General features: G+C 37.3%; 1 long non-coding RNA gene across 1 annotated transcript in view; it reads right to left on the minus strand.

The window, feature by feature from the left end:
* Window positions 1-17,511, minus strand: part of LOC141580407 (uncharacterized) — a 190,873-nt gene extending 173,362 nt beyond the window's left edge. Inside the window, exon 1 of the long non-coding RNA XR_012512615.1 lies at window positions 17,433-17,511. This is a non-coding gene — a long non-coding RNA (uncharacterized LOC141580407). The remainder of the gene's footprint in view (window positions 1-17,432) is intronic.
* Between the last annotated feature and the right edge of the window lie 3,520 nt (window positions 17,512-21,031).

Below are 21,031 nucleotides of genomic sequence, written 5' to 3' on the forward strand. Positions count from 1 at the left end.
AATGAACTTATAGATAATACAGATACATGATTATATATAGAAATCTTTACAGATATGTATATATGCATTGTGTGTGTATGTGTGTGTATGGAATTCCTTGTTCTGTCAGCCAAGAGGCCTAGAAGTAACATTTTAGTGGCAATGTACACAGATCTTGGTTTGTAATATCACTTAACATGGTATGGCCATGTGTCCACCCCTGCAATCTCATCCTAAATAATAGCTCCTATAATTTGCAGGTGCTATGTGAGGGACCCAGTGAAAGATAATTGAATCATGGGGCAGTTTCCTTCATACTGTTCTTGAGGTAGTAAATAAGTCTCATGAGATTTGATAATTCTTCAGGGGAAACCCCTTTCACTTGGCTCTCATTCTCTCTTGTCTACCATATGCCATGTAAGACGTGCCTTTCACCTTCCACCATGATGGTGAGGCTTCCCTAGCCATATGGAACTGTAAGTTCATTAAATCCCTTTTTCTTTATAAATTACCCAATCTCAGGTGTGTCTTTATCAGCAGCATCAAAACAGACTAATACAGTAAATTGGTACTGGTAGGGTGGGGTGCTGCTCTAAAGATACCTGACATGGAAGCAACTTTTGAACTGGGCAAAAGGCAGAAGTTGGAATAGTTTAGAGGGCTCAGAAGAATACAGGAAAATGTGGGAAAGTTTGGAACTTCCCAGAGAATTGCTGAATGAATTTTACCAAAATGCTGATAACGATATGGACAATGACATCTAGGTGGAGCTTGTCTCAGATGGTGATGAGGCACTTGTTGGGAAGTGGAGTGCTGTGTTTTAGCAAAGAGACTGGGGACATTTTCTCCTGCGCGAAGGATTTGTGGAACTTTCAACTTGAGAGAGATGATTTAGGGTATCTGGCAGAAGAAATTTCTAAGCAGCAAAGCATTCAAGAGGTGACTTAGGTGTTGTTAAAAGCATTCAGTTTTAAAAGGAAAAAGCAAAAATTTCAGAAAATGTACAGCCTTATGATATAACAGAAAAGAAAAACCCATTTGCTGAGGAGAAATTCAAACCGGCTGCAGAAATTTGCATAAGTAATGAGGACCTAAATGTTAATTGCCAAGAAAATGAGGAAAGTGTCTCTGGGGCATGTCAGAGACATGTAGCAACCCCTCCCATCACAGGCTTAGACGCCTAGGTGGAAAAATAGTGTCATGGGTCAGGCCCAGGAATCCCCTGCTGTGTGCAGCCTAGGGACTTGGTGCCCTGTGTCCCAGACATTCTTGGTTAAAGGGGCCATAGGTAAAAGGGGCCAAGGTACAGCTAGGCTGTAGCTTCAAAGGGGGCAAACCCCAAGTTTTGGCAGCTTCCAGCTTGTGTTGAACCTGCAGCTCCACAAAAGTCAAGAATTGAGGTTTGGGAACCTCCACCTAGATTTCAGAAGATGTATGGAAATGCCTGGATGTCCAGGCAGAATTTTGCTGCAGGTGTGGAGCCATTATGGAAAACCTCTGCTAGGGCAGTGTGGAAGCGAAATGTGGGGTTGAAGCTCCCACAAACAGTCCCCACTTGGGTACTGCCTAGTGAAGCTGTGAGAAGGGGGCCATTGTCCTCCAGACCCCAGAATGGTTGATCCGCTGACAGCTTGCACCGTGCACCTGGAAAAGCCATAGACAAGCAACACTAGCCCATGAAAGCAGCTGAGAAGGAGGTTGTACCCTGGAAAGCTACAGGGTAGATCTTTCCATGAGTGTGGGAACCTACCTCTTGCATCTGTGTGATTGCGTAGTGTGACCTGAATGTCAGACTTGGAGTCAAAGGAGATTATTTCTGAGCTTTAAGGCTTGGTTGCCCCACTGGATTTCAGCATGGGGCCTGAAATATTTGTTTTGGCCAATTTCTTCCATTTGGGAGGACTGTATTTACCCAATGCCTGTACCCCCATTGAATCTAGGAAGTAACTAACTTGCTTTTGATTTTACAGACTAATAGGCAGAAGGGGCATGCCTTGTCTCAGATGAGACTTTGGACTGTGTAGTTTTGAGTTAATGCTGAAATGACTTAAGACTTTGGGGACTGTTGGGAAGGCATGATTGGCTTTGAAATGTGAGGACATAGATTTGGGAGGGGGAAGGGTTGGAATGGTATGGCTTGGCTGTGTTCCCACCCAAATCTCATCTTGAATTGTAGCTCCCATAATTCCTACATGTTGTGAGAGGGACCTGGTGGGAGATAATTGAGTCATGGGGGTGGTTTCCTTCATCTAGTTCTTGTGGTAGTGAATACATCTCATGAGATCTGTTGGTTTTATAAGAGAAACCCCTTTTGCTTGACTCTTATTCTCTCATCTGCCACCATGCAAGATGTGCCTTTGTTCCTTCTTCACCTTCTGGAATGATTGTGAGGCCTCCATAATCATGAGGAACTGTGAGATCATTACATCTCTTTTTCTTTATAAATTACCTGGCCTCTGGTATGTCTTTATCAGCAGTGTAAAAACAGACTAATACATCACTGTCCAAAAAAACAAACTGGGGATCTTTGGAGAAATGGCTAATTATAGAAAGCAGGTAGAGAATATACAATTTGAAGCCTGGACCACCTTGTGTGTGTGTGTAATATAGAGATAATCCTTACTCATTGATAGATCCTCTCCTAAGAGAAACCTCAAAAGTAGAAAATTCTTCCTTTGTCAATCTTTGTAATTTGGACAGAAAGTAAGGAAGTAATAAAAGAAAACCTTTAATGAGGAGAATACATGAAAGGGATACACCAAGCAACTAAAGAGTTTAAGATAGCCAAATATAAAATAATTTGAGCAAAAATACATAAATAAAATAGGTCAGGCATGGTGGCTCACACCTGTAATCCCAGCCGTTTGGGAGGCCAAGGCCAGTGTATTGTTTGAGGTCAGAACTTCGAGACCAGACTAACCAACATGGTGAAACCCTTTCTCTACTAAAAATACAGAAATTTGCTGGGCGTTGTGATGCACACCTGTAATGGTAATGGTACCTACTGAAGAATCTGAGCCTGGAGAATTGATTGAACCTGGGAGGCAGAGGTTGCAGTAAGCCAAGATCATGCCATTGCCCACTCCAGCCTGAGTGACAGGTGACAATAAGACTGTGTTTCAAATATATATATATATATATATATATATATATATATATATATATACACACACACACACACACATATATATATATACACACATATATATGTATATGTATATATATGTGTGTGTGTGTGTATATGTGTATATTTGTATGTATGTGTGTGGTAATACATATAACCACTCAAATATAAAATATGTTTTAGCCAATATTGTATTAATATAAGATTGAATGAATAAATAAATGAGAGATAAGAGGTGAAACTCTCAATGAAGATGTATTTCAAATAATTTATGTAGATAGTTTGCCTTCAAGAAGATGGAGTAAAATTCTTCACTCCTAGGTGTGGGCTGTGCATTGTGAATTCATTCTAGAAAGTACAATATGTAGGCCAGGCATGGTGGCTCATGACTGTAATCCTAGCACTTTGGGAGGTTGAGGTGGGTGGATCACCTGAGGTCAGGAGTTTGAGACCAGCCTGGGCCACATGGTCAAATTCCGCCTCTACTAAAAATATAAAAATTAGCTGGGTATGGTGGCACATGCCTGTAATCCCAGCTACTTGGGAGGCTGAGGCAGGAGAATCACTTGAATCCAGGAGGAGGAGGTTGCAGTGAGCCAAGATCACACCACTGCATTCCAGCTTGGGTGACAAAACAAGATTCCAGAAAGAAAAGAAAAGAAAAGAAAGAAAAAAAGAAAGCAGGAAGGAAGGAAGGAAAGAAGGAGGGAGGGAGAGAGGGAGGGAAGGAGGGAGGGAGGGAAGGAGAGAAGGAAGGAAAGAAGGAAGGAAGGAGGGAAGGAAGGGGAAAGTACAGCATGTAAAAAAGAAAAAGAGAATAACTTCATGCAGGAACCTGCTCAATGCTCCTTCAGTCAGGTAATCAAGGTCATTATCAGAAGTGAAAAGTTGTGTTGATACTATATACCTTTGATATAATATGATGAAATGGTAATACTCTATTACTGTGGTTTTCATCCTCAAAGCATATTACCCAAGTCTAACCATGAGGAAACCATCAGATAAATACTAGTTGAGTGATATTCTATAGAACACCTGACCAGCATGCCTTAAAATTCCTAAGGTCATCACAATTAAGGAAAGACTGAGAAACTGTTGCAGATAAGAGGAGTGTAAGGATTCATGACTACTAATGCAATGTGGTAGCCCGGATAAAATTTTGGAACAGAAAAAGCACATTAAGTCAAAACAGGAAATCTGAATAATATGAACATAAGTGAATGAATAATTCAATGTTGGTTCATTAATTATAACAAAAGTACCTTTCTAATTTACAATGTTAATAGGAAAAACTGGGTGTAAGGTATATGAGAACTCACTGTAGTAGCTTTGCAACTTTTCTGTAAGTCTAAAACTTCTCTACAATAGAAAGTTTATTTTAAACATAAGAAAATTTTGTCAAAATGTATTAAAAATGGAATTAAAATATTAAAAATAATTAGCAAATTTTGGACAAATGAAAGCTACAGAGATTGAGAAGTAAAGGAAGATTTTCTCACTCTCAAGTTATATCTTGGGAGAGAGACCTGAAAAGGAATAAAGATTTTTTATATACTATACACACAATGCACATGTGTACATGTACTTATGCAAAGAAGATATAAACAATATTCATATGATACATAATAGCTACATAGCTCCAGTCCTCAATTCCCTGACACAACCCCAATTCACTCAATCTGCATGCATTTTTTCACTCAGGAAACATTTATTAATTGCTAACTACATGCTTTGTACTATTCTAACCTCTGTAAAGAAGAAGACACAAGATCCCTGCCCTTCTGGAACTTAAATTGTGATGATGAAGAAGGGACAATTAACAAATAAATAATACTTTATATTTTATTTTTATATTGTTATTTATTTATTTATTTATTTTTGGAGCGGAGTCTCACTCTGTCACCAGGCTGGAGTGCAGTGGCACAATCTCAGCACACTGCAACCTCCACCTTCTAGTTTCAAGTGATTCTCCTGCCTCAATCTCCTGAGTAGCTGGGACTACAGGTGCATGCCACCACACTCAGCTAATTTTTGTATGTTTAGTAGAGATGGGGTTTAACCATATTGGCCAGGATGGTTTTGATCTCTTGACCTTGTGATCTGCCTGCTGTGGCTTCCCAAAGTACTGGGATTACAGGCATGAGCCACCGCACCCAGCCTACTTTAGTTTTTATATATACAATGAGGAAATACATAGGATGATAGGTTATCTTGCTAGTCAAGATAAAAATGAAATGTTCAAAAATAAAATCTACAAATATGAAATGAATATTCTACTCTTGAAAATGATAAATCTAATGACTTGCCATTGAAAAATCCACCAATGGTTCTCCAGAAAAAATAAATTCCCTGAATACCATGTCTGCCTGGCAAAAGCAGCGAAAGCAATTGTATTCTGCCCTTACCTCGGTTTTGCCTCCCAGTTCACATGAGAGGACACTGATTGGTCCAACCTAAATCTCATTTTTAATTCCAGCTTCCAGGAAATCTGGAGACATAACTTTTAGCTTTACATTCTCTTCATTATAGAAAATATGTTAGATATAGAAAGGACTGGAGATTTCAAGGCTAGAAAGTATTTGTATCAAATATTGCTGAGTATTCAGGAAAAAAATGAGGTTGGCGATACGTTAATTGATTTGAAACTATATAAATCATTAGTGCCCTTGATAAATTAAGGTTTTTTAAAAAATCAGAATCATGATGACAGAAATCCTATGCATCTGATAAGTCTTGCAAAGGAATGTTCATGAATTAAATTCTAAGCTCAAAGCATTATGATAATTAAATCAATTATTAGGTCTTGACATGAAATTGTTGCTTCCTAGCAAACATTTAATGTTAAGTTTTATAGCAAGAGAAGTTCAAAGATCATGAAGTCAAACTGGTGGGTTAGAAGTGGCTTGTCCTCCAAGTATGGATATCAGTGTTTTATTAAGCTAAACAAATCCAGAGGTATAGTAAGAAGAGAACATGTCTTTATTTCTGCATCTGACCAGACTGAAGTGAAAATGTGGCCAACCCTTAAGCTGAACTATAAAGACAGGGTCAATAGATGATAAACAAATGGTTATTTAGGATTTTTAGAACCAAATGCAATTTGTTTCCAGCAGAGGGTTGGAGAAATTTCTGTAAGAAAGGCTATCAATTGACAGTTTGTGTTTCAGGTATTCCTTCCTCACCATGTGAATGGTGAATGACACACAAGTAAGAAAGATGGTGGCAAAAGGAATCACAGTGTGAGAAAGGAAAATATGAGATGACTAGCTGTAGGACTGAGTAAAATGTTATTTTCCATTTGTATTCCCTTTCAAGGGTGGGCTAACTAGGTAAACAAGGGACCTTAATTTAGCTTTGATATAATGAAGTGTGTAATTCACAGGACTCTACTTCTAAGAATTCTTATTTTGCCTAATTGTAAAAGAATATTCCAAGATGCAACCTATCATTCTTTCTTCCTGGTCTCAAAGTAAATACAAACATGCACATGTTCTGTGAATACAATGTTAAATTGGAGTCTTTCCTTTCAAGACATACCACAAACTTCCCAGTCACATCCTTATTTATATGCCCAACATACAATTTGTCAAAAACAATCAACATTTTAACTATGGAAGCTAGGTCTGAGAGATAGTTGAAGGGAACCTTTATGTACAAACTTTTCTTTGATTCCTAAACTCTTTGTTAGAAATTACAAATGGAAAAAATGACATCATACTTTCTACTAGACAACACAAATTTTTCTTTTGTTTTTTTTTCTTTTTAATTTCTTTTATTTTCTGTCTTTTCTATAATTTCTCTTTCCCTGTTCCCTTTTTCTTTTTTCATTTACTTTATTTATTGATTTTTTGCCATCATTTGGCTGTTTAATTCTTTTATCTCCTAGATTTGTGTTCCTCTATGAATTTCCTTTCCTTCTTAAAGTGCAGCCTCTAATAGAACACATTGCTTTCACCTGTAATCCCAGCACTTTGGGAGGCCAAGGTGGGCGGATCATGAGTTCAAGAGATCGAGACCATCCTGACCAACATGGTGAAACCCCGTCTCTACTAAAAATATAAAAATTAGTTGGGTGTGGTGGTGTGCACCTGTAGTCCCAGTTACTCAGGAGGCTGAGGCAGGAGAATTGCCTGAACCTGGGAGGTGGAAGGTTGCAGTGAGCCGAGACTGTGCCACTGCACTGCAGCCTGGTGCCTGGTGACAGAGTGAGACTCTGTCTCAAAAAAAAAAAAAAAAAAAAAAAAAAAGAACACGTTGCTTTCTTTTCTTTCTTGTACTCTCCAGATGGGTTCTCTTTCTTCCCTCTTACCCCACTACACTCTAACATCATACTCTTCTCTATTTCTCTGCTCAGAAGGACTTTTCCCAGAGGAAACTGTTCTAGGATCAATTTTCATTTGGGGTCAAATTTTGTAACTCCCTGCCCTAAAATACTCTTATGTGATTTACTAATGATGAAGAGATTATTTATATATATATCTGCATTACCTATTTTATTCTCTTGATTTTTATCCTTTACTGTTACATTTTATTTCTCAAACCAAGCTCTGAGCATCTAAGTTATAATAAATTACTTAATGAGTATCAGTTTATCCCTTTAAAACACTAGCATAAGATGCTACCAACCACTCAGTCACTGATTTTGCACTAACATTAAAATAAAGATTTCAAGAATTAGCCAGTAATTATGACAAATAACTTCAAGAATCTCGAGGTTTTTCTTATAAGCATTCAAAAACCTCTTTTCCATAAATGGTTGAAATGTTTTTACTAGATGAGCTATCTTCCTGGTAATAATGAGAATGGTTTTTCTATTTATTGTACCATGTTTTCATATAGATGGATAATCTTTAGAGTATTTTTGTTTAGTTTCCATTATACTGTGCATGTTTATGGAAGAATAATCCATAATTGTCAAAAGTAAACGTAAGTAAATCATCTTTTCATTTCTCCGGGTACCAGCATCTGCAACAGATTCCTTGGATAACATAAATGTACTTCATTATACAAATATTGTAATGTAAAATAAGTTTGCTTTCAACATAAGAATTCAGGTAAAATTATAAATTCCTAAGTAGCGGTGGTCTTTAACCCTCAAAATTACATGAGATTGTAACACCTACAGATATTCATCAAAAACTCTCTTTAGCATTTTTCAACTTATTTCAATAGAAAAATATAAGTAAAATGCTACAGTTAACACATCCAGAACTAACCATTTGTATATCATTTTGTAGCTGGTTTATGAAAGGTTTAGTTACATTGTCACAGTCACTTAAGCAAGCAGTGACAGATCAATTGTTCCTAGCAATATTCACTTTTCATCCATTTTCCTACTCCTTCTTGATTTAGCTTTAAGGACTGACGGGTATATAATTGCTAATAGCTAGCAACCCAACATAATGAAATGATTTACATTTTGAGTGAAGAAACTATTATGAATACTGGTGGAAAGTTAGTATGGAACAGCAGTCCACTCTGCTCTTCTCTCTTAGCTTTCCCACTACCTCTCATTTTCCTTTTATTATTACCTATAACCAACATCTACTGTTAGGAATTTCATTACAGTGGAACCTTGAGAAGAGTATAACTGTCCCCATACAACCCCACCCCCACCCCAACCCACCCCCAAACCAAGTCCTTTTCTCTCTCTTACCAAGATTGGAACTCCAGAGAAGACAATTCACACTTTCACTTATCCTCAGTGATGGCCTGTGATCCTCTCCTCCCAACTCCCATCAAGTTAAATTTTGGGGAGGCTTGTTATGCAGACTTTCACCAGATAGAGTAAGCATAGACACTAAACAATGACTGCTTTCCTACTTCGAAAAACTTACATGAATGAGTTCATTAAAATAGAGAAAAGAGACTGGCAGACTAAATTCCAAAGCCCAACAAGCCTATGAAAACTCCCTGCTTCTCACTCCTCAAATTTCACAAATTCTATTGATCATTGCTGGTAAGAGGATAGATTATTTTATGTTTTATTAGTTCCTTTTACAATTCTGAATTTTCTTTTTTTTAATATATATATTTTATAGCATTTTAGGTTTTGGGGTACATGTGAAGAACATGCAAGACTGTTGCATAGGTACATACATGGCAATGTGGATTGCTGCCTTCCTCCCCATTACCTATATCTGGCATTTCTCCCCATGTTATCCCTCCCCACCTCCCCACACCCAGCTGACCCTCCCCTAGTTCCCTGCCACAGACCTCAGTGTGTGATGCTCCCCTCCCTGTGCCCATGTGTTCTCACTGAATTTTCAATAAGGATGCTGGTTTATTCTATATAGACATCGCTCTAAAAGGTAAATTATGGAATGTGTGTTTTTGTGCATTTCTGTGTCTTTGAATTTAGGATAAGCACTGCAAAGTGGGTAAAGTCTCAAGGATGATAATTGCCATCATTTACAAACATGTGCATATAACTAGTGAATAGAAAATAGCCGATAATTACATGCAAAATAAGCAAGTGATCATTTGCATAATTTTTTATGTCAACCAAAAGAAAAAAATATGCAAAGGGTAAAGAAAACCCAAAACCCTAGAGAACTCATTCCTCTTTTTATAAGAACTGCCTCTCACTTCTGATTGGTGAGCCTGGGTAAAAATAACGTAGTTCTTGTGCTAAGCAGAATAGTATTGTGCAAAGAGCTCTGGGGTCAGTATCAAATATTCTGGGTTTGGTGACATCTCTACCACAACCTATTTTGCAGTAACTTGGGCAAGACACTTGAATTTCTCCAAGCTTGATTTTTCTCATCCATAAGAACTGTGGCTGTATTATGTGCTCAGCCACCTCCCTAATTTGTTATGAAGTTTAAATTAAACAACTTGCATGAAATAATTTTGTAAGATGTAAGTCTACATAATGTAACATTTCTCTTATTATTATTATTTTTTGAGACGGCATCTCCATCTGTCACCAGGTTGGAGTGCAGGGGTGCGATCTCAGCTCACTGCAACCGCCGCCTTTTGGGTTCAAGCAATTCTCCTGCCTCAGCTTCCTGAATAGCTGAGATCACAGGTGCCAACCACCATGCCCAGCTAATTTTTGTATTTTTAGCAGAGACGGGGTTTCACCATGTTGGCCAGGATGATCTCTATCTCTTGACCTCGTGATCACCGGCCTCAGCCTCCCTAAGTCCTGGGATTACAGGCATGAGCCACTGCGCCAGGCCCATCTCTCTATTTGTGTGTGCATATATATATATATATATATATATATATATATATAGAGAGAGAGAGAGAGAGAGAGAGAGAGAGAGTTTTGCTCAGTTCCACCGGCTAGGGTGCAGTGGTGCATCCCTGCTCACTGCAACCTCCACCTCCTGGGTTCAAGCAATTCTCCTGCCTCAGCCTCCCAAGTAACTGTGACAACAGGCGTGCGCCCCCACACACAGCTAATTTTTTTTATTTGTAGTAGAGATGGGGTTTCATCGTGTTAGCCAGGATCACCCTGACATAGTTAATCTGCCCACCTCGGCCTCCCAAAGTGCTGGGATTATAAGCGAGAGCCACTGCGTCAGGTCCCTTTCTCTTATTTTTACTAAAAGACATATCATTTCTTAATGATTAATGAGTCTGACTCCCCACAACCTCTATACATCCACTCCTCACGTGTGAGAGGAGAAAACAAAATGAATTCAATTCTTAGTAAAAGTGGCATATTTTTCTGGGTTGGTTTTTATTGTATAGAAGTAGGCTGATCGGTATTTTATTCAAGGGACATACCTGGTAGGCATAGGGCTTAACTTGACCACTGGAAGTGCTTTATCTTGCCTTCATTAAGCCCACAGAGCATTTCAGAGACGTTGTAAATAGATCGACTTGATGCTTGCTCATAGTGCAAGTAGCTGTTACCTATATCCTTGAATCAGATTAGTGGCACTTGGTCATGCTGACCGCACACCCTCTGCAGGCAGTTGAGCTTGTGATCCTTTTATTCGTTAAATATTTATTATCTTTGTGAAAAGCCCCAGACACTCTGAGATACTAAAGAACAAAAGCACAAGACAGCGTATGTCTCCTTGGATGTGACTAATGCTCTGATAGAGGAGTGAAATTAAGTAGACAACAAATTGCAATATACAGCAGCATTTGACAAATTCTGTATGTGTTGTTAAGAGAATAAGGGCTGTGGGAGCAATCATATCCTGCTGAGGTGATGTGAAATGATTAGGTGGAGCAGAAAATATCTTCCATTTGAAGAGTGGGGGAAATTTTAGAGGGCGGAGAAGGAAGGTTTGGGACCAAGGTAGTGCGCTGTAGACAGAATGCCAAAGACTTGGGAGATGCTTAGGAACAAAGGTACTTTTTAAATGCCTGGATGCATTGTCATATCACAGATAACATTTCCAATTTTACATTGCAAATCACAAATAAAATGCCCTCAGGGATTTATCACTTGACCCTCAGGGATTAATTGATATTAAATGTAATTTCTTTAAATATAATATAGACTGAAATATTGTACCCTATTATTATTATCCATATTAGTATGATTGAATATATCTTTAAAATTACTGTTGTAATTACATTAGACTAACTAGAATGGCAACTGTCACTTATGTTACTATCCACGTATTATGTTAAGAGGTATAGTACATTAGCTAGTTAATGATCATGACTGGTCTGTTAAAAAGTCTTCAATGAAAATTTAGTCTCTTTGCAACATAAAAGGCCTGGAAGTATAAACTCAGATCATACCTGAACTGAGGATAACTTCTAGTTTGGTTAAGACTGTGATTGAGAAGTAGTAAAAACAGTTTTGGACAAGAAAGTAGAAGACCTATCATAGTAGACTATTCTTGCATTACTATAAACACCTGAGACTGGATAATTTATAAAGAAAAAAGGTTTAGTAGACTCATGGTGCTACAGGCTACACGAGCAGAACGTCAGAGTCTGCTCAGCTTCTGGAGAGGCATCAGGAAGCTTTCATTCATTGTGGAAAGTGAAGCAGAAGCAGGAGTCTCATGTGGCAGAGGGGAAGCAAAAGAGAATGGGTGAGAGGTGCTACACACTTTTAAAAACCAGATCTTGTGAAAACTCACTCACTGTTTTGAGGACAGCAGCAAGCCATACAGGATCTGCCCCCATGAACCAAGCACCTCCACCAGGCCCACCTCCAGCACTGGGGATTACAGTTGAGCATGAGATTTGGCAGGGATGCATATTCTAACCATATCAATTATGTTTTGTTCTCAATTCTGCCCTTATCTAACTGGGCACTTTTGATTTATAATTTCTTGAGAACAAGCTTGAATGTTCGATGATTAAGTGAATGGATTGTGAATATAAGCCTTGAAGTGCTGTTGAAAGAAGGGCAGATTTGGGAACTGAACCAGAAATTTCTGGAAAATTCAGGACCAGCCCTAACCTGGAATTTACCCACTTACCAATGTCTACATGTTTACGCTAAAATTCCTTTGTTCTTCAAATACACAAAGTTGGACATTAGATTTGTTTACTGCACATGTTAATCTGGCTAAAGGTGAAAGGAATGTAGAAATAGCATACAGTGCAGACAGAGGAACCATGAATATTTTACAATCACTGGAACAAGTATCCCTTATTCCCTGGGGAATCGAAGTCGGCAGTGTCTTAAGGAATTGCAGACAACTTCTAGGGATCCATCTGTTCCACAGCTGTATGAAGCAGTATGTGTCACATGCATGAGGCTGGCCTCCTTCTCTCTGTATGAGAGGTACAACTTGGCCACCCTGCAGCCACATTCACAAGCGAGAGCTATGCTGCTTCATGAAACCTTAAATGATAGTATACGGCAGCCAGAATTCCTAATTACAAATGGAAAAGTACATTCTAGCTAGTTAAAGGTTTAGTAACTTTACCTAATTACAAATGGTAAAGTATATTCTAGCTAGTTAAACAGTTTTATGAAGGCATAGTTGATAGTTTATGGAACATCAGCGAAGGCCAGAGAACCATATTTGGTTTTTAATGTCAGGAAAAAAAAAATGCCCAATGACACCACGAAACTATTTTAATGGAAATAGCCATGAAGTTGATACCCACACTTCGGAACCTTTGGCTGGAGGATGCCAATATTCCACCTTGCTGTCCAGAACATCAATTTCCCTTTGACCAGCTGCCACATTATACAGGTGCATGTGATTGGAAGAAACTGATCACAGGCCTGCAGCCTAGCTTGAATGGAGTCAACAGAATGTTGATTTTAACTTTCCACCTTATACGCAAAGAAAAGCAAACTAGAAAAATGTTGAAACAAATGCTAAGTAAGCCAAATTTCAGGATCTGCTACAGGTAACATCAAATAATAACTATAATAATAGCAATTGTCATCTTTCATATAGCACTCATTGTATACAGGTCCTGCTTTCAACCTCATAGCTGTTTTTATTTATTTAATTCTTAAAAATCTGATATAAGTATGGTACTCATCTGCATTTTATAGAAAATGAAGCACAAGAGGTTTAGTTAGTTGCCCCAGATTCCGAAGCTGTTCAATGGCAGAAGCAGACAATGGGCCTCAGCAAGCTATCGCCAGAGGCCATGTCCTACATGGCTAGCCACATGCACAGATGGAGGGGGACTCTGACAACTGGGGAAGAAGCAGGAGTGACAAATGCTCACTGGTAATCAAAATCAGTTAGCCCACTTTATTTGCTTTGGTAGAAAAAAAAATGGGTTCTGATCTAGAATTTGGCCCCAAACTGGAATTCAACCTTGGGACACAGAGCAAGTCTACCAGGTAAAGGAATTCTTTTCTTCTAGGACACAATGAAGGTTGTGCAGCTTGACTGTGCTGTGTGGGACAGTAAGAAGCAATCTTATTATTTCTACTTCTCTCAGCCCAGTCTTTTTGTAAAACTGACATAAGAAAACTGGACTGCTGGCATAGCAATGTTTTTAGGAAAGGTCAGGGTATATTGCCTTCTGCTTCTTGACATCATCAAGGCAACCTCTGGCCTCATTGTAATTACAGATCTTTATCAATGACCAGAAGAGATAGTAGGAATGCAGTTTGAGTTTCAAATCCCAGGGTGCTCATGTAACACACACACAAAAAAGAGAAAAATCATCTCTGAGTTGTAAACTGAGAAAATCTGAAACGGAAATCATTGAGTTAAAACAAATATTGACTCAGTCTAAAGGTTTATAACTACATTTTAAAAATGCATCAGCTGGATTTGCTAGGACAACAATAGCTGCCCTTTGCTATTTGATGTTTTTATTGTCTGATTTTGTTGTGAAATTTTGTCCTTTGATGTCTGGATTGTGAGAGCACATATGCCTGTTAATTACTTTATTTAGAAATACCATTGTTCAGATGTTAGCATGGTTCATGCCTGAACTTCCCAGGGACAGTAGGGCTCTCTAGGGGGTACTTCCTCTGATGAAAATGTTGTTCCTGAATATCATTCCTTCCTTGCATAAGTGTGCTAATAAATACAACTAATGAATGTATTAAATATGTTTCTTCCTCCATTATGCACTAGGTCACCCCTAAACCTATCACAGATTCATTTTACCTACAAAATGTAACTACTTATAATATTTCCTCTTTAGAGTATTACTTTAGAGATTTTCTGTTTAAAAACTATGTTATTACTTTTCCCCCATGTGGAATGATTAAAATATTAGAAAGATGTAAATCTGACTGTCATCAGAAAGAAGAGAAAAAATGAAAAAAAAATAGCACAGAAAAAGATATAAGCATTTTGTTAAGGTCACTATTTTTTTTTTCTACTCAGTAGATAAAGAGAAGAGTTTTAAATACTGTATCCATGTATCATTCTTATAATCTACAGTTCTTTGCCCTCAATAAATACATTTGAGCCAAATCAAACAGTGTTTCAAGGGAGTATAATTTAAGAACAACTTTGTTAGGAAACTCATCGAGGTAGCATAGTTACACAGATGTTTTCCTGGTGGTAGAATAAGCTGTACTGTAAAACTTTGAAGGAGGAAAGATTGTCTTATATTCAACAAATACCTAAGAGCATTCACTAGGCAGCTCAGTTGTTCTACAGGTAGATATTCCTGTTGCTCCTATGCATTCTTGTTTACTATAGTCTTTTTATTCTATAAGCAGATGACATTAACTTAGGTGCACTGACTTTTAAAAAGCTTAAGCAGGCTTTCCGAGACAAATATCTATGACCTGTATTCTATTATATCATGTGGCATCAATGCAAACATAACTGATCATAATGGAGTTGCTTTGGTGAAATCTTTCGGGTACTTTCATGTTTTCTTATGCAAAGTGGAACATAATCTCTTCCTGTTTAAGCTCTGGATCTTACAATTGAATAAGAGTTTACAAAGAATTCTATAATCTCTCACTTATTTTTACCCCTATAGATTTTACATGTAATCTTAAAGAAACCTTTAGGATTTTTGTAAGATATGTTACTAGGATAATTTTAAGTCACATAGCAAATTAGAAGAGTGAAATATAAGAAGGCATGAGAAATACCTTTTCTGTTTTAATAAGCAAGTATCTAAAAAGCCTGTATGCTTCTGATTAGAAAGTAAGACTATTTTACAAGCAAGGGAAATATAAAAAGACAGGAGAAAGAGTTCCTTGGAGTGTTTCATCATTTACCAGACAGTCCTTTGAATGGTAGCCAATAAAAGCAGGCTATTACTATTAGCACCACTCATTACATAGCTAGAATGTATTGATTACTTGGTTTTCAAGAAAATTACATAATAAATTCAGACTTGATTCACCATTTCCTTTTTCTGTATTTGTTCTGATTTGCTGTAGAATCCATTTTTTACACATTTAAGTCTGACTGTTTTCTCTATAGAGGAATGTGGGTTACACATAATGAACAGGATCGAATTTGTGTTCAGATTATTAATGGATTGGTAACAACTGTCACTGTGCCATTCTTCTCTCAACAGCTGTTTATATTTTATTTAAAACTGTAAAAACATTTTCATGTAGTACCTTGATCTGTATAATAATTTCCTTTTGTTCCAAGCTGTTGAAGGTGTCTTTGAACCCACCAGAAACTATTCATCTATTCCTTCAAGACAGGTTCGCTTTCATCATAAAAAATGAACATCATGAAAAATGAACTCTGAAACTAAAGTAAGAAAACAAAGGTGATTGAACTCTACAAGGCAATAGAATAAAAGTCGAGGCAGCTGCTGAAAACGATCAGTCACTATTGTTCTAAATCGCTCTTGATTTGCACCACGAAGCAATCTTGGTGCACTACACCAAATCTTTTCCTGTTACCTTTGTGTTCACTCACTACTTAACAGCCTCTTTAAAAATTCAGCTCACTGTTTGTCACAGTCAGGAACAAGTCTGTTAAGCTCCCCCTAGTTGATAAGTAGGCGTTGTTACTTATGGATATCCTGTTGTGCTTGCCTCCTGTAGTCTTGAATTTTCTTATTGTTCAAGCCAGGATGATCTCAGAACAGCATTCTTTGTAAAATACAATATCTACTTAAAAATTTGTCAATGTGTTTCTAAAAATAACTTGGATATGAGTCCAAATGACCGTCCTCTCTACATGCTTCATTGTGATTAAAGTAAAACCAGGAAAAAAAAATCTTCCAAATGGAAAAAGGAGGCAGAGCACATCGTACAAATTGCTATATAACCCACAAAATGCCATGAAAAGTCCTTCCTTTGTGAAGCAAAGGATGAATAAGAGCACGCGAGTCCAAATATGCGAGTAGAGAAAAAAATAAAAAGACAAAAGCTTTTACTGCTGTGTCCGTAAAGGATATTAATAAGCTGAACTGGGTGAGCTGGAGGTGAACTGTAAGGAAGAAGAGAAAGGCTGAAGAGAGAAGATGGAACTACTACGATTTTGAGCATGCGCATTTACAAATAACCTTTCTCTAGTACAAACAGAAAGTATTCATTTTTAACCACTTTATATAGCAATCCCTGTCTTATGTGGAACTCTAGAATCAAATTGTGAGGGATTTCTTGAATCTTATTTAATACCATTTTCCTATGACGTTTTAGATGCAAAGATTGCAGATATTTATTAAGCATCAGAGCATGGATTTCACGATGTTTAACATCTTAATGCATTCTTTGTTTACCAAGTCGTTTTTCCTTGTACTCAGAACACTGCTGTTCATCAGTGAACAGAGGTGAGAAAGACTGGGTATAAGGAAAGGAGGCTTCAGCCTACAAAAAGAGATGCAAGAGTCTACTATCGAAACAAAACCCAAGAAAAATAGCAGAATATTTCCAAAGAGAAATATGTTTATTTGTAGCCTCGGGAGAGGCAATTTATGTGTCAATAATTTACATGGGTTTATGTGCCTATTTAGTTTGCTATTCAATTAAAAAATGTGTACTTACCATGGCAACACCCATCTCTCCTAATACGCAGTTTAATTGTGAGTCATGCAGAGCACCTTCTTAAAGCGACACACAAGCCATCAGATCCCAATACATGCAAATTTCTTTAAAACATATCAGTGAAACAGATGTGCTCCAAACGCTATTTTTATTTTAGAAATGCTTTTTGTGTTTCACATGATAAAGATAATTCTGAGTTGTAAAAGGGCCCTTTAAAAATCGAGTTGCAAAATAGTAGGCACCATAAACTCACAAGTAATCTTTAAAAGAGAAATATTTCCATATATTAAAGAATCAATTTCCTAAATTAGTTGTTCTATTAGTTATAAGGTAATTAGGTTGTCTTCTGTTTCCTCAAAATATTTGTTTTTATTTGCTCTGCATAATTGTAATCAAATATATTAATGAAGGGCTGGGTGCGGTGGCTCACGCCTGTCAACCCTACACTTTGAGAGGCTGAGGCGGGTAGATCACGAGTACAAGAGATCAAAACCATCCTGGCCAACATGGTGAAAACCCATCTCTACTAAAAAGACAAAAATTAGCTGGGCATAGTGGCATGCGCCTGTAGTCCTAGCTACTCAGGAGACTGAGGCAGGAGAATTGCTTACACCTGGGAGGTGGAGGTTGCAGTGAACCGAGATTGCACCACTGCACTCCAGCCTGGCGACAGAGCAAGACTCCAAAAATTGTTCCTCTTCATTTTTTTTGTGTGTATATTTTGATGGTCCCTACCTTAGTAAATATTCTGGTTATTATATTGATACATTGGATGAGACCTATTTAAGAACTTTGGATGGCCTTAAAAGAACTTAGGTGATTTTCTATTTTAAATTATTCAGTTTACATACAAATTTGTATGTAATGCAAGTGCTTCCTGTTATCTTCAATATATTTAGAATACACTGTTGCTGAAATAATTAGATAGCTTAGTGGCCAAGAGCAGAGGTTCTACAACTCAGCTTTTCATGTTTGATTATAAACTCTGCCCTTTAAAAGCTGTGTTTATTCCTTTGGGGTAAACACCCAGCTGTAAAATTGATGGGCCATAAGGTACGTGTATGGTGGACTTTATAAGACATTGTCAGCTTTCCAAAATGGCTTTAACATTTTACACAGCCCTAGCAATGTGAGAGGGTTCCAACTGCTCCTCATTCTTGATGACATTTGCTGTTAACAGTTTAAATTTTAGTTGTTCTGGTGCATGTAAAGCACTATGTCGCTGTAGTTTTGATTTGTTTTTTTCTGATGATAGATGAGCACTTTTTCATATTCTTATTAGCCATTTGTTTGTTTATTAGGCTTTTTTGTGCAGTGTCTGTTCAAGGCTTCCCGTAATTTATTTGTCACTTTATCATAGTTATGTAGGAATCTTTTTAAATAAATTCTGTAGAAAAATTCTTGGTCAGATATATATGTATGATAAATATTTTCTCACAGTCTGTGGCTTACATATATATAAATATTTTGAGACAGAGTTTCGCTCTTGTTACCCAGGCTGAAGTGCAATGGCGTGATCTCGGCTCACCGCAACCTCCACCTCCTGGGTTCAGGCAATTCTCCTGCCTCAGCCTCCTGAGTAGCTGGGATTACAGCTACCATGCCACCATGCCCAGCTAATTTTCTGTATTTTTAGTAGAGACGGGGTTTCACCATGTTGACCAGGATGGTCTCAATCTCTTGACCTTGTGATCCACCGGCCTTGGCCTCCCAAAAACCTCTTTATATTCTTAATGATACCTTTTAGGGAGAACTCCATTTAATAGGGCCCAATTTATAAATTATTTTTTTGTCTTAAGTTTTATCCATTGTGTATGCTAAAAAAATTAGTTTGTAAAACCAGGAGATATTCCCTTATCTTTCCTGCTATAAACTTACTATTTTCTCCTTTACATTTAAGTGTCAATCTAAATTAATTTTCATGTGTGGTCTGAGAAAAGAATCATGCTTTATTTTTGCCTACGTGTATCTCCTTGTTTCAACACAATTTTGGAGGAAGATTTTCCATTTCCCATTGAATTACTTTAGACCTTTTATCAAAATATCAATCAAACATGTAAGTATGGTTCTATCTTTGGATTCTTTTTTCCCCATTGATCTGTTAGTCTATCTACATAAGAAACTCAGGAGCCATCTTCACTAACGTCAGGAACAGAACAAAGTTGTCACTATCACCTTCACTACTTATTGCATATTGATGAAGTCATTATCACCTTCACTACTTATTGCATATTGATGAAGTCATTATCTTAAGTGAAATAAGCCAGACACAAATAGACAGATGCTGCATATTCTCCTTCATATGTGGTAGCAAAAACTTGATCTTATGAACATAGAGAATACAATGATACCAGATACTGGGAAGTGTGGGTAGGTGGGAGAGGAAAATGAAGAGGCTAGTTAATGGGTAAAAATATACAGTTTGATAGAAAAAATAAATTCTAATATTTGATAGCAGACTAGGGTGACTATATTTAGCAACAATATTTTATATATTTCAAGGTAAATGGAAAAGAAGACTTGCAATGATACCAACACGTAGAAATGATACATGCTCAAGGTGATGGACATCCCAAATACCCTGACCTGATCATTACACATTCTATTCTATGTAATAAACATACAGTCATATGTAACCATAAATCATATTATGTGTCAATAAACGAAAGAGGTAAAAGGTAAATCTAAGCAAAAATTTAGCTATATTAAGTATTATTTACAAAACCTGTTGTGGGTCTTTACTATGTGCTGGACACTGAGCTATCCCAACAATGCATTTTAAACTTTCAAGGAACTCATGGTCTAATGAGGAAGATCAATAAGCATAATCAATAATAACTTGTATCAGTAGACTCCTGTGGGAACACAGAAAACAGTCAATATTCCGGCTATTTAGAAAAGGTATTTTTCGGCAGACATTTGGCATATTTGTGAGTGTATGCTAGGCTGAGAACTGTAGGATAGGGCAATACAAAGAAAGCAGAATGTGCAACGACATGGCAGTGTGAGAGGATCCGGAACACTGGGGAGAACTGAGTAATGGGAAGCAGAAAAAAAAATGAGTCTAAATCACAAGGCAAAAAAAAATGTCACATATAATCTAGGTGGAAATAGCTGAAGACTTCAAGTTAGGTAAGTCACTTGCAAATAGTAGCTTTGTGTATAACGGAATATAAGACTGGAAAGCACAGATCCATTTATTAAGCACATAATATTTCTTGGAGCATGCCCAGGCACAGGCTGGTATGAAGTGCATTGGACCAAATAATCTCTTTTTGATATAGCTGAAGAAAGGGCAAAAATTGGATAGGTTACATCAAAAGTAAATCACACTTCCATTAAAGGTGCTAATTTTCTGTCCAAAAGATCCAGTTTGAAACTAATAAAGCAGTGGCAAAATGGGCTGATTTAAATTTCACCTTCTCTCACTTTATATCCAACCCCTATTAGAAGTGCTGATATTCATAGGACTGTATAATGGCCTAAAGACCTCTTGTTGTACGGATAAAGTGAGGATAATGAGGGTAAATTGAATAAATTGCATCTGGAAAATCAGGAGTTATTTGAGAATTCAATAGAACTTTTCACATTTCCTATAT

The sequence above is a fragment of the Saimiri boliviensis genome, chromosome 11 (genome assembly GCF_048565385.1).
Source record: "Saimiri boliviensis isolate mSaiBol1 chromosome 11, mSaiBol1.pri, whole genome shotgun sequence".
Taxonomy (NCBI): Eukaryota; Metazoa; Chordata; class Mammalia; order Primates; family Cebidae; genus Saimiri; species Saimiri boliviensis.